At 41.1% G+C, this 14,098-nt stretch overlaps 1 protein-coding gene across 1 annotated transcript in view; it reads right to left on the bottom strand.

Annotated features, from left to right (window-relative positions):
- The window catches only part of ZNF521 (zinc finger protein 521), a gene marked incomplete at both ends in the record, with an annotated part of 268,258 nt that overhangs the window by 143,230 nt on the left and 110,930 nt on the right, over window positions 1-14,098 (bottom strand). The gene's annotated exons all lie outside the window — the stretch shown is intronic.

The following is a 14,098-nucleotide window of genomic DNA, read 5'->3' as shown; positions in this document are numbered from 1 at the left end:
TTCTTATTGATACAGACCTTATTGCTTTCAGCAAAAAAATATTAAAAAGTAAGCACACGAAAGAAGACAGAAAACACAATAATAATTATGTCTTGTGTAATGAAAGACAACCAGGATTTCTTCAATAACTGGAAGATCCGAATACCATAGGCCAGAAAATGGATTATTAAATGTTAGAAGGGTACTGCTCGATATTACACGGAGCTAGGATCAGTCGGGATCAAGAAAAAAATGAGAGTTTCGCCAGGGCCAGATTTTAATAGTGTATTTTGTTTGGAAAGTTCAAGAGGTGGCTCGCCATTTCTTCCTTTTGCAGAAAGCTTCAGCGGCCTGAACTTCCTTAGCTAAACAGGACCTGTACTTTGAGGTGAGCAGAGACAAAGCAACTGGTGAAAAACTGGAAACAGGAAAAGTGATAAATGATTATGGTAAATGCTGAAAGAGTTATGAGCAACAAAGAGAAGACAAACAAGACCAGGAGCCAGATACATGGGCTTCACCAGCTATCCGTAGAGGAGCCCCACCTTATATTCATATTGGGTGTTTTTTTAACTATGTTTTTTAGCAAATGTGCTTTCTTGTTTCCTTTGTCTTTTTAACATCCAAGTGGAAAAGAAGACTTTTCAAAACAGGTTGTGAACCCTTTTTTCCTTTCCAAAATGATCTATCGTTCAGAATCAGAAAAAAATTTTAAAAGCCTTCAGGCTCCAAAAGAGGAAGATTTTCATAAATCCAGAAAAGACAAGAGTGGAGCTAGTGGGGAATCGTGTTGCCGTTAAAGTAACGGGTTCCGTTAGAATATTACTAGAATATTCCAATAACAGTCAATGAGAAGAGGATCGAGAAAGTCTTAAAATTCTTCAGTGCTCAAGTTCACTCGTAAACTAAATGCTGAACATAAAAGCAGAAACTGGCCAGCATTATGAAACGAATTCCATGTCTGCTTTCTTTAAGGTAACAAGATTTGACTAGATTGTCAGCCTCTTCCTTATCCACAGGAAACAGATGAGGATCATTCCTTTCCTGCATCTAGAAACTGATGACAAGACCATCTCACTATCAATGCCAGATGGCAACCCTCTCACCCTGAGAAAACAACCAAACACCGTTTCTGGATCTCTGCCCATCACAACAAAGCCCCGCCATACAAGTTGAAAAACCGCATGATTTTGCATCCTCGTTTATATGACTGCATAACCCAACATGCCTTCAGCCTAAGCAAAGGTTCGATAATTGTGTGATTTATATTTAAAGTGAATACATCAGGAACATATGTGGAAAAACTCACCTCACCCTCCAACATGCAGGAAAACAATTCCAAAAAACTAAAACCCCCAATTGTTACCTAGTTTTTCCTTGTAAAGGTGTTAAATCACCTCAATCTGGTATCCCTGAATCATACCAAAGTTTCTAGTATTTCTCTTAACTAAAAAAATTAGTATTTATTAAATCTGTCTGGCCTTCTAGCAAAAAAAAAAACGACCACATTTCATGCTCATCTCTCCTGCTTGAATCCTTCTGTTTCACTTAAAAATATTTCCAAGCACATCGTCTCATTTGTACATTTGGGGAAAACAGTGAATCAGGGTTTATTTATCTAGACCAGGAGGAAATAACTATTGATCTTAAAATTTAGCATGTGAAATTATTTTTAAATTATAGACTATTTTCAGGCACAATATATTATTATACAAATGCATCAAAAATTAGAGTGATTGATCATTATAAAAAGTGTGCAATGCCTGACACCATGTTTAAATCAGGTTCTTGTCTGCGGTCCATGCCTGACTATGCCTATTACATAACTATTCTCTTGAGCTCATAAATTTCAGTGACGTCAAGTGAACTGAATGCTAGAATACTGAGTTTTTAACTGGGATTCAAGAGCACTGGAAATGTGTTCTTTCTTGTCTCTTGCCCCCATTGCCTGTCTTTGTAAGGGAAGTCCACAGAAGTAGGCTACAGAATTCGTAAGGCTGGAGGCAAGAGATGGGGTGGATGGAGCAGAAATAAAATGTTTAAGCAACAAATGTTATTTTTAGAAAATAAGTGAAGTTCCCTGAAAGGCTGATTTCTGCTTTAAAATTTAAATTGTAAAAACCTCATTTGCCAGTACTACAAATGAACCTATTCCAGGGATGCACAAGAAATGCAGTGACACAACTCCCAGCAGGTTGGCCCATGATCTAAGGGGCTCAGGCCCTCAAAAGGCTTGCCCAGGTGGCGGGTGGTCTCAGGCTTGCCATCCATCCTTCATATCTACCTAAGTCCTTAAAAGTTTCCCATTCCCATTAACTTGAGTCTTCTGGCAATCACAATGCAAGTCATGCTTGAATAGCTAATACAGAATTAAACAATTTCAATTTCTATTTTACACATGGAAGAACTATGGAGGATTCTTTCGACTCCAGTTTCTGAATCAACTTGAACTTTTTCCCCTTCGGCACTCACTAAGTGCTACTTAGGGGGACTGTCTTTCTATGTTATGGCAAGTTTCCTGCATTTCAATGTGAAGTACTTAACATGTCCATGTTAAATTTTAATTTTAGAATCATTCACTGCGCACTCGCTGACTTTCGTAAAGATATAGCTCTTTACAGCCGGGGGTAAAAAAAAAAAAAAAAAAAGAAAAAAAAAGTCTTTGCTGGAAACCAGCTCCTTCTCCGCCTAAAAGTCTATTTAAAGATGCAAATGTGTGTGCATAGTTAGTGCAGATGTTTTTCTACAGCGACTGTACTTGCTGAGTTTCACCATTTCCATAAAGCACATTAAAACAAGTGTGTGAACACTCGGAGATGAAAGTCTCCAACACTCCTGAGACTTTCCGTGGGAAGGAGAGCCGCCTGACTTTTCTCCAAGCAGACAGGAATGCCCATGATTCAGCAGCCTGAGTAAATAAAAGAGGTCCTTATTTCCTAATTTTGCTGGCTGGCCACACTGCGGCAGCCTCTGTGCTCCTGCCAAAGGGGATGCAGAAGTGGAACTACACCCAGCCGCTGAAGGCCGGTCTTTGTTAGCTAGCCAGGCTTTCCCGACCATCTTCTGGCATCAAAACGGCTGTATCCTGCAAGGAAGACCTCCATCTCAGGCTCGATGGCTCTCCAGTCTGCCTAAGAGGACGGAACAACAGATTCTGCCGGGTCTGTGTCGGAGGAGGACAGCTGGAAGCTCAGTTAGCAGCAGAGCAACACCTGTTCAGTCTTATTTATGAGGGAAAAAGCTCACTAAGAGAAAAGTGAAGTCATGCTCGGAGCTGTACTGCAGAAAAAAAGGCATCCGAGCACAGAGTACCTTTGTGATCAGAGCCTCAGCCCCTCACGCACTGGCCGGGGAGGAGTGCGTGAAGACTGGACACGGTCTTATCCTGACAAGTACACTTGGCAAGGGCCACCCAGTCATCAGACGGGGCCTGGCAGTCTCAGGGTATAGCCTGCCCTCACGGAAGGGAAATGCTGAGGGTCCTGGCCACTCGTTAGCTTTCAAGTCTAATTGAAACAGCTGATGTAAAAATAATGGGATCAAAAAAGGAGGAAGAGGATATGTGTAGAAGGGTTGTAAATTATTTTCATGCTTATTTGGAACCATGAACCAGGTCTCAGTTAATACAAGGTGCATGCTTCCTGAAGGCAGGGACCAAGTCTTTCTCCATTGGTTCCAACAGTATGGATGACCTGAAATGATTAAGGAGAATCTGCCGTAATGGAATACATATAATCACAAGAAATTATCTAAATTTCCTCAAGTACTTCTAGTTCTTCACAGGGCCAGGGCCAGGAGAAGACATCTTGCTGATACCCTTTCGCTACCTGGCAGAGAACTCTCCTAACTGCTCACCAGGGACTCAGCATCACATGTGTGCATGTGCCACGTAGCACGGTGTCCGTAACAGGGACAGAATTTACATCCATGGTTACTTTTCAAGAAAGGAAAAAAGCCAAGATACCAACAGGCCTGGTTTGTCTGTTTGCAAGAGCACCATGACTAAGAATGAAAAGTAAAAGTCAGGAGTCTGGAGTTTGATTTCTAGCTTCATAAGTGACTTCACGAGAGTGACCTGGCGAAGTCATTTAATCTGCCCCTACCTAGGTATTTCACCTGCAATATGAAGATAATAATTCTCACTACTTACCCTCTGGGGTGTTACAAAGATTAGTGAGTGTTTCTAGGGCACCTTATCATCACTGGAAGAAAAGCTGCGTATGTAAACAAAAAAGATTTATATGTGTCTCATGCATTTCTGTTGCCATGTGCAAGCTTCTGTGTGTATAGTATAAACTCATTTGAATGCTTTCTTTCATTTAATGAAACCCCTGGAATACTGGTTTAAAAGATTGGCCCAATGGAAATCTACAGTGCCTTAAGCAGTCACAGTTGTATATACAGCCAGCAAGCAAATAAAATATAAATAGTTGGTGATATCTAAAAATTAATGGACCATAAATCCTTGCTGACTATGTTCCAAGTATTAAATTATCATACATAGGATATAATCTTGGGTCTTTATAGACAGGTAACCTGGGAAAAAGTATGTTTCTATGTAATTCTGAAGCCAAGTATATAATTTTGAAATTACGTTTCTTTCCCTTAAAACATGAGCAATACAATCATGGCATTATTTAACATCATAATAAGTTAATTTTATAGATTATTTTTAAAGCGTCAAACAATTGTTTAAAATATAAAACCAAAACACATTTCCAGGTTTCCCCTCCTTTCCCGAGTTGATCCTTTATTTCTGTGAGTCAGCTACGGGAGCGGTTCTAACTTCCTTGCTGAACAGAGTTCACAGTACTTTTTCATTCTTTGGCTACCGGAGCGACCTTCTCAGAAGCTGAGGAATTGAGGAAAGTGGGGGTGCACGAGTGCTAAGAAAGGTCAGGCACTGCTCAGAAGAAAATATTTTTAAATGTACATTTAATAGATGCAGGTGACAAAGGTATTTGTTGCGTTAATTCGATGCCATCAGAGTAATAATTCTGCATCATCATATTTTAGAACTTTCTAACCAAATTATACAATTCACTTTTTGCAGAAATGATTTAAATAGCTAAGTGAAGCTGGGCCATGGTGGCTCACACTTGTAATCCCAGCATTTGGGAGGCTGAGACCGGAGTATTGCGGTTTGTGGACAGCCTCGGCTACTTAGTGAGGCCCTGTTTCAAAATAAATAAAAATAAAAAAGGGCAGGGGGTATAGCTCAGAGGCTAATGCCCCTGGGTTCCATCCCCAGGCCCACAAAAAATAATACTAATAATAATAGTTAAGGGATCTGGTCATTCTAAATAAACCATTATGCATTCTTACATAAAGTTTCTTCCTTTTTCTCAAAAGAAATGTCAAAAGTTTTCAAAAAACACAACTTCTTTGTATGTAACTTTTTTTTTTTTTTTTTTTTTTTGGTGGCACTGGGTTCCTGGAAGCCCTTCTACCTCCGGGCTACACTTCCAGACCTATTTTATACTTTTGAAACAGGGTCTCTTATGCCAGCATGGCTGGCTTCGAACCTGCGCGATCCTCCTGTCTCTGCCTCCCAAGCACGGGGATTACAAGCGCGCGCCATCACGCCCGGCTCATTCTTCTTTTTGTTTGTTTTCAAGTCAGTTGCTCCCTATTAAATTTGCTCTTATACCATATAAGTTACTTCACTACTTGAAAATGAATACTCTTTACAGGGTGTTCAGAAGAGGAACTTCAAAATTATTTATAACTCACAGATGCTGCTAAATTGTGGAACATTCCAAATTGATCTGGAAGGCCCAATTAAATGCATTAGCAGTTAGGCTGCGGGGAAATGGGTGGTCACCCATTCATGATAGCAGCTTGGGGAGTGGAAATTGGTGGTGTGCCTTTTTTTAACGCAGTGTTAAGTTGAATTCCAGATATCAGAACTCAGAGGCTATTTTTTTTTTTCTTTTAATAGTCCCTAGTAAACCAGAGGCTCACTTTTCCCCACAACGCTGTAACACTTCAGATGTTTCAAGACACCAGACGAGGCACCGGCACCTCTTGGGCTCCGCCTAGGCAAGCCTGGTCTTAGCATCCATGCCACAGTCCTTCCCAGACACATTTGCACTGCGCACGCAGAGAGAAGGACAAATGTTTTGCTTGCTGTTGCTTAAAGTTCATTTGAACAGACGGAGCTCAATGAATTCCATCTTCCTCAGCCAAATTAAACAGAAAACAGTGCATTCTTAAGCAGTTCACACTTAACTCCCCCTCTCCAATCAGAGGAAAAAGCAGTCACCGTCTCAGAGAAACGGGGACATTGTATTTCCAACGCCAGGCAGAAGGAAAAGTGGTGTCCGATTATAGGGGGCTGGGTGAAAACTGCTTTGCTTTTGACTCACTTAAACATATATACATATATGAATATATATGTAAAGCTAATGATCGGCACCAACCTCTTGGAGTTCACTAAGAAGCAATCATGTATCGCACATCTGTTTACAGCGCTGCGACTGAGAGTGTTCTGTGCCGTTTAGCATGTTTATCTTTCCTTTAATAATGACAGACATCACCAGAGTAGATCTCCCGGGTCTGTGGTCTTTGTTGTTGTTGTTTTTCTTTACTATTGTAAGCTAGAAGGCATTTATTAGTTCCTATGCATTTGTGTGTTTCTATATGACGCTGAACCACAAAGAACTTCTGAAGCAGTTATTCCTTGCTTATTTAGTTCACTCATTTATTTGACATTTATTAAGCACCAAGTGTGTACACACGCAGGTCTGATACTGAGTCCTAGAATTTGTTCCTTTATATTTTAATTTTTACTTCATAGTCTATCATATCAGAAACATCTCAGCTTGCTTCATAGGTGGTACCATAAGAATCAAATACAACGTGTGTAAGAGCTTTCAGAACCTTCAAGATATAAAATTTTATTAAGTTATTCCTACGATACGAAAGCCAGTGTTCCTTCTGTTACTAGTGACAAAGGCGACAAGAGCGCAAAAGTCTCAAAATCAACCACAGTGGGGCTGTTGCTTCTTTCATGTTGGCATTCTAATGATTTTTAAGTGACTTAAAGGGTGTTTTTGTTTAAAATTAAGAAATAAACAAAAACACCAAAATTATTTTCTCAATGCTGCTTGTAGGTAGCTTGAAAATCAAAATGCAGCCTCTCATTTCTTAACAGCTGTGCACACTGGCAGCTGTGATTAATCCATTGGAAGAGTTAAACCCCACTACAGAATGGCCTGCATTCAAAGGGTTGGAACCATAATGCCAGCACCACCCTATGACTCGCTATTTTGCTTACTTAGAAATACCTGAAAGCAAATTCTGTTTTACTTCGAAATCTCTTGCACTGGTGTGAAATATACCTGTTGAGCTTTAAAGAAACAGCTCCATCTTTTGAAAATTACCCAGTAAATTTCGCAACCACCACGTACATCATTAGTGATTTTGAAATTAACCTCTTCACTGGGGAAACCTAAGGGATAGAGGATTCTTCCACTGAGAACACCAAGTTCGGAATGGCTTCATTAGGGAATGATGCATCTCAGAAAGTTTATCCCCTGTGAATCGCTTTTTAAAGACCTGCCATAATCCAACGACTCTTTTTATTCTTTATTTTGAAACAGGGTCTCATTAAGTTGCAGAAGGCCTCACTAAGCAGAGGCTGGACTCGTACCCAGGATCTTCCTATCGCAGTCCTCCAAGTACTGGGATTACCAGCATGCGCCACCACACCCAGTTCAACTGGCTCTTCTAACAGAGAGTCGAATTTTATTTCAGATCGTCTGGAGCAACAGTATGTGTTTTCCACATTAAACTATACTTTGCGGAGCATCTTTCCAACATGAAGACTTTGGTCCAAGATTGGAAACTTTTGGATCACAAGGAAGTATAACTGCCCTACAATGTGTTTATTGGAGCTGAATTTCTCCTGTATCATATCCATGGCAGCTGTAAAGCCAACTTGAATTTTTGGCAGTTTAAAAAGGCCACACTGTATACTTCACTGCAGACAAGGCCACTGGAGAATACAAAAGTGTTGAAAGGCTAAAATTTAATTAATGAACAATTAGCACCCCCTGTGGGTTCATTGTGCAGTAAAGTGATAAATACGGTTTGCTAATATAGCAAAAGCTGTTACAAAGATTGGGGAGGGGGTATTACTATAATGATCTTTTGCCATTGTAAAATGGCTGGCCTTAGTGTTCTTGATTTTGACATTCATTTGTTTAATACATGAAAGAAACTCTTAAGATCTGTGGCAAATTATCATTTTTAATTCTGTTAAGGCAAAGACTGACTCATATGGGTTGTCCAGCTGGAGCAAAGAACCCAGTCAAATGGCTAGTAAGTGCCCTACTGAGTACCCTTACCAAATGCTCATCAGCTACGGCTCCAAGTACTTCTTGGTGTCTACTCTTGACTTTTCTCTATTTCATGGAGAAAGTATATTGCCATTGTGGTATCCAAAAATTCAGGGATGTTGGACATCTTGAAAATTTGTGCATAAGAAGGGGTCTGCATAGATTAAAATTTATAGTGTGTCAAGAGAATCACTCGTTTTCCCATTAGCACTTACATAGTAAAACTATAATTGAAAAGTGAGATCAGATCCTAAGTCACTCAGATGATGTGAGGCGTTCCTTCATTTCCAGTGAGATAATGTTTGTCCAAGTAAGGTATAAATTGCAAAGAACCAAACTATGTTTCTAAAAAGAATAGCTTCAGTTAGTATATTACAGAATATCTACACAGATTGCATAATAACGACACCTTTAGTCATGAAGATCCTTTTTTATTTATCCAATTAGGCAAAACATGAAAGGGGTCATTCTGAATATGAAGCTGGTTATCAATTTGATGGATTTTCCTGGTACACTGCTCACTTATGGTTCAGTTTTCTCTTTCCTGAAAACACTACCTTTGAAAGCACATGAAAATAAAACCCCAAACCATTTATAACAGCCCAGTATTTATTTGTGGAAACCAGTGCCAGTAAAAATGGCGGTACACTGTTTGTGTATACATGAATGCTTTCACTCGGAGTGATTAAATGTTCAGAATAGAGTATATAATTTTTGCCAAGGTATCTTTTAAAATATTTTAGATATTTGTTTATATAAAATTATTAATCATAGTAATTTACCACTTACTATAAGTAATTGTATAATTGTGTCTTAATGAAACTTTTTTTTTTTTTTTTGCAGTACTGGGGATGGGACCCAGGGGCCTTCTACCTCCAAGCTACCCTCTCGGTGCTATTCTTTTATTCTTTATTTGGAAACAGGGTGTCACTAAGTTGCTGAGGGCCTCACTAAGTAGCTGAGGCTGGCTGCAAACCCACAATCCTCCTGTCTCAGCCTCTCAAGTACTGAGATCACAAGGTCTGCCACCACACCCAGCTAATGAAACACTTGTTTAGTGAAAGTCTTTATGATATTATTTTAACTATATATAATCATTTTAAATGTATGTGTGTATGTATATATATATATATGCATATGTATATATGTGTGTATGTACAAATAAATTAAATGTCTTGCCAAATATCCCAGTACCAGAGACAGTTGTCAAAAAAACCTCATGATACTGCCTGAAATACCATATCATTTTGCCCAAGGTAATTTCAAAATAGCAAAACAATGTATAAGGAGAGAATCCAAGGCAGTGTGGCCACAGGAACAGGCCAGGCAATGAAGCTGGCTGGAGACAGGGAGACTGCTGGAGACCCCATCTGTGTTTGTTCCACGATGGTGCATAGACACCTGGCCCTCTGGCACCCAACATGCGTGACATAGCAGAGTACGCTAAGCTCCACTGAGGTCTAACTGCATCAAATAAGACTTAAATAAAGTAAAATGAAGAAATCAGAGAGTAAGGAATTTCATATTTACCTTCTTATTCCACATGTGAAGTATACCAATTATTTTTTCTTCTTCTTCTTCTTTTTTTTTTTTTTTTGCAGTACTGGGGCTGGAAACCAGGGACATTCTACCTCTGAGCAACACCCCCAGCCCTATTTTTTTATTCTTTATTTTGAAACAGGGTCTCACTGAGTTGCAAATGGCCTCACTAAGTAGCTGAGGCTGTCCTCAAACTGGATCCATCTGTCTCACTGTCTCAGCCTCCTGAATGCTGGGATTACAAGCATGCACCACCATGTCCGGCTTTTTTTTTCCTTTTTTTTTTTTTTTTTTTTTTTTTTTTGCTGTACTTGGGATTGAACCCAAGGGCATTCTGTGTCTAAGCTACACTCCCAGCCTGTTTTTTTTTTTTTTTTTATTATTCTTTATTTTGAAACAAGGTCTCACTAAGTTGTAGAGGGCCTAAGTAGCTGAGGCTGGTTGCAAACCTGGGCTCCTCCTGTCTCAGCCTCCTAAATACGGGGATTACAAGCAGGCACCACCATGCCTGGCTGGGTTACACCATTTCTGAATGGTAATTTACATAGACATTTACAGCAATGGCTTTTGCCTTTGTAGTAGAAGTAGCAACACACATCTTCATACATGTACGACTTATTTTTATGATGCCTGCAAAAGCCAGTACCTAATACTCAGAGATTTAAAATCTACTAGCACAGTTCCAAGATGCTGGCTGATAACCACATGGTCTATATAAAAAAGCTCTATATTTAATCTTTTTTGTGTGTGTGGGTCTGGGGATATGGAACCCAAAGGCATTTGACCTCCAAGCTACACCCCCTGCCCATTTTTTTATTCTTTATTTTGAAACAGGGTCTCACTGACTTGCGGAGGGCCTCACTAAGTAGATGAGCTGTCCGCGAACCGCAATCCTCAGGTCTCAGCCTCCCAAATGCTGGGATTACCAGTGTGCGCCACCATGCCTGGCTCTCCATATTGAATCTTTACCAAGCTTCCTCTTACCCTGAGCTTGACTGTTCTCTGTAGATGAGCTGAGACTGGCCTAAGCTGTGCAGACCTCTAGGTCTGACTTGAGGGACCAAAAGAAAATAAATGAGTTAATTGACTGAAGCCTACACAGAGAAAAGAAGGTGAAAGCTGTCGTCCTCCTCACTTTTCATTTATATGAAACCTGAGACTCAAAATCTGCAAGACGTCTTGGCCATGAGGGAGAAAAGTTCTAATTTTAGGGTTGAGCAAAGAGGTCAACAAGGATGCATACCAAAGTGATACAATTTTGCAAAAAAAAAAAGTGGCTGATAGTGTCACTACAATCTAAACCCAGCCCAGACCCTGGCCCTGACCTTAAGCAAGTGTCTGAGCTCCCTTTGTCCCCAAACTTTCCAAAGCTACCCTTCCCTGACTCTCCTACACTAAAACACCAACAAAACATTTCAACTGCTGACTCACCTAAGTTTTGTGGCAAAACAAACTTAAAATGGGACTTAACTTTGTTCATATTTCTTTTTTAAATTTTATTATTTTAATGCAAAACTAATTTGGTCTAATTAACATATGTATTCACACATCTATAGAAGAAAGCAATATTCACCCAGCAATTCTATGAACCTATAGCAAGCTATTGACAAGTCATGACAACCTATTTCCTTTTTATATTTTATTCTGCCTTTTTTTAGTTCTGTGAATAATGCTCCTTTTTGTGCTTTTGTTGGTGCATTATAATGTCACATCATAATGTAAATCATGTTGACAGTGACATACATGCACACGCTCTTGGTGCCTCCTCCCCATTTCCCTATGACAACCTATTTCTTAATTTAACTTCACTACTAGCTACTGGCTAAAAAATCCTATGCACACAGATGCACACATGCATGCACGCACACATGCACGCACACATGCACACACGAACACACACACACACAGCCCTCTCGTTCTAACATTTGGTGAACTCTCCTCCGATCCCATCCTGTCCTCTGAAGTGGGTGATGTGCCTGGATCAGGAACTGGCAAATAAAAACAGAAGAAAAGGTAGAGTCCAGTGGGTACCTGGTCAGCTTCACCTTACACATTCCCTGCCATTCATCCCACGGAGGGACAAAAAGGACCCTCTCAGCTCTCCTGCAAGCTAGCCTTCCTCCATTGTCATTGCTGCACTACTGTGGCTCTCTATAAGGAAACCTGAGGCTGACCCTACGCCACGACCAGACGATCCAGGACAAGGCTTCCTATATGATCCACCAGCCACACGCTCCCCTGCTGCCTGAGCTGCTTGCTGAAATGCAGACACTGTGACTCCACCCCAGGCCTACTAACTCTATGCTTCAGGGATGCAACCCAGAAGCCCCCGCTTTAGGCTGGCCCCCAGTCCTCACCAGCACTCCTACCTTTGAAAGCCATTGCAGTAATCGTTTCTTTCCCACGAAGTTCTGATCTAAAGAGTGCCAACACCACTGTTATCAGAACAGAACTCTGTACAAGAACAGCACTGACACAGGCTTTCTCTCCCTTATTTAAAGGCCAACTGAATCCCAGCTCCTCCAAGAAGCGTCTTTACGGCAGGAAGATGAGTTCCTCATCTCTGCCCCCCCCCCACTGGGGGTCCATATGTCCAGCTCGCCTCAGCCTGATGTCCGATGAGCTCTGGTCAGTTCCAGCTCCTCTGTAGAAGACTTGCCCTCAGTAACCTCTAAGTTAGAAAAAGACAGGGACTACTTTGAAGACTTGTGAAGTTCCAAGTACACAAAGCCTGAGTGTGATGTAATTTGGACACATGGCCCTGGGTAAACAGGCGATTTCCAGTGTGTGCAGTCAGACCTTGCTTCATGACAGGGACACACTCTGAGAAGCGCACTGTTAGGCAATTTCATTGCTGTGTGAACATCATAGATTGCTAGGCAGTTCACACCATCAACCACTTCAACACGGAAAGAAGGCTGTCACAAAACTAAATCCAAAGCAATTGCGTATCTGGAGGAGGAAAGGAAATGGGAAGGAGCTTTCTGTAATCACAGCGCTTTCTTCCCTCACTCTGGAAGGCATTGCTAGGATGGCTGGTTGGGTGCCTCAAGTGTAGAATGTTCTAGAAACTAGAAACCATGTTCTTTGGACCATCTCCTATAAATCTCCCCAGTGTTCCTGGGTTTGTATGGAAGTATGGCATGCAATACAGTAAATTAAGCCTTCTACTGTCAGAGTGGGAGCAGGAGGGGAGGGGAATAGGGGCTTGATCTCGAAGGATTTTTACCGGCTTCATTTACGTCCCGTTTAAGGTCTTCTGAGTAGTGCGCAGTGTCTTATCTCTGGCTTCCAGGGGGGTATTTAGCAGTCAAAGCAGCTAACGCACTCTCCCTCTCCTCCTGTCCTGCTCCCTCAAGCTCTCCTTTTTGCCAGCCATCTTATCTTATCACCTGCATCTCTTCAGGCTGAGGAGAACCCACACTTATCAGAAGCAGGGCACTATTGTCGTTCAAGGCTGCTAGAGACAAATGCTAGTTTAAGTCAAAAGAAAACCAGTTAACCTCTTCTGCACTCAGCTTAGAAATGCTCAGGAATGTTGCACCTTTATTAGGGCTAAACTGTATGAGAAGGTCCTCCCTTACATGTACATGCATACAAGACATCTCTAGCAAGGCAGGAAGAGCATCCCGGCCCCCACATAAGACAGCTGCAAGCTTCACTTTGCCTGAGCCTGCCTTTCATCCCAGGTCATTATCCCTGATATCACAGGAGGAGAAAACCTCAATATTCTACTACAAAAAAATAAGAGAAACTAAAAGAGGTGGGGGTCCTAATGAAGGGATTTCTCCCAGATGTGCCTGAGTGCTAGACCATGAGATCAACATAACCCTGAGGTAGCTGCTAGAAATATAAGCAGCGTACAGCTTCCCCAATAGCAACAAGGACACCATGACTCAAACTTATTAAACAACCAAACAGTCTTCCGGAGCCCCTGAGTGTTCAGGAGTTTGCTCTTCTCTTACAGGCTCAGTAACAATGGCCCTCCACCCCCAGTACACATTGGAATCATCTCAGGAGCTTTTAAAAAACACGAGATCCCCAGTATGGAGGTTCCTCAAAAGACTCAGAATGGAACCACCATGTGACCCAGCCATACCCCTGCTCCATAACTTTCCGAAGCAGCTGAAGTTAGACTACTATCGTGACACAGGCATAGCCATGCTACAGCAGCACAATTCACAATAGCCAAAGTATGGAACCAACTCAGGTGTCTATCAGAGTAATAAGAAAACTGT

Source organism: Muscardinus avellanarius (genome assembly GCF_963383645.1).
Source record: "Muscardinus avellanarius genome assembly, chromosome: 17".
Lineage (NCBI taxonomy): Eukaryota > Metazoa > Chordata > Mammalia > Rodentia > Gliridae > Muscardinus > Muscardinus avellanarius.
The sequence above is the reverse complement of the archived record's forward strand: the minus strand, read 5'-3'. Positions and strand labels throughout refer to the sequence as shown.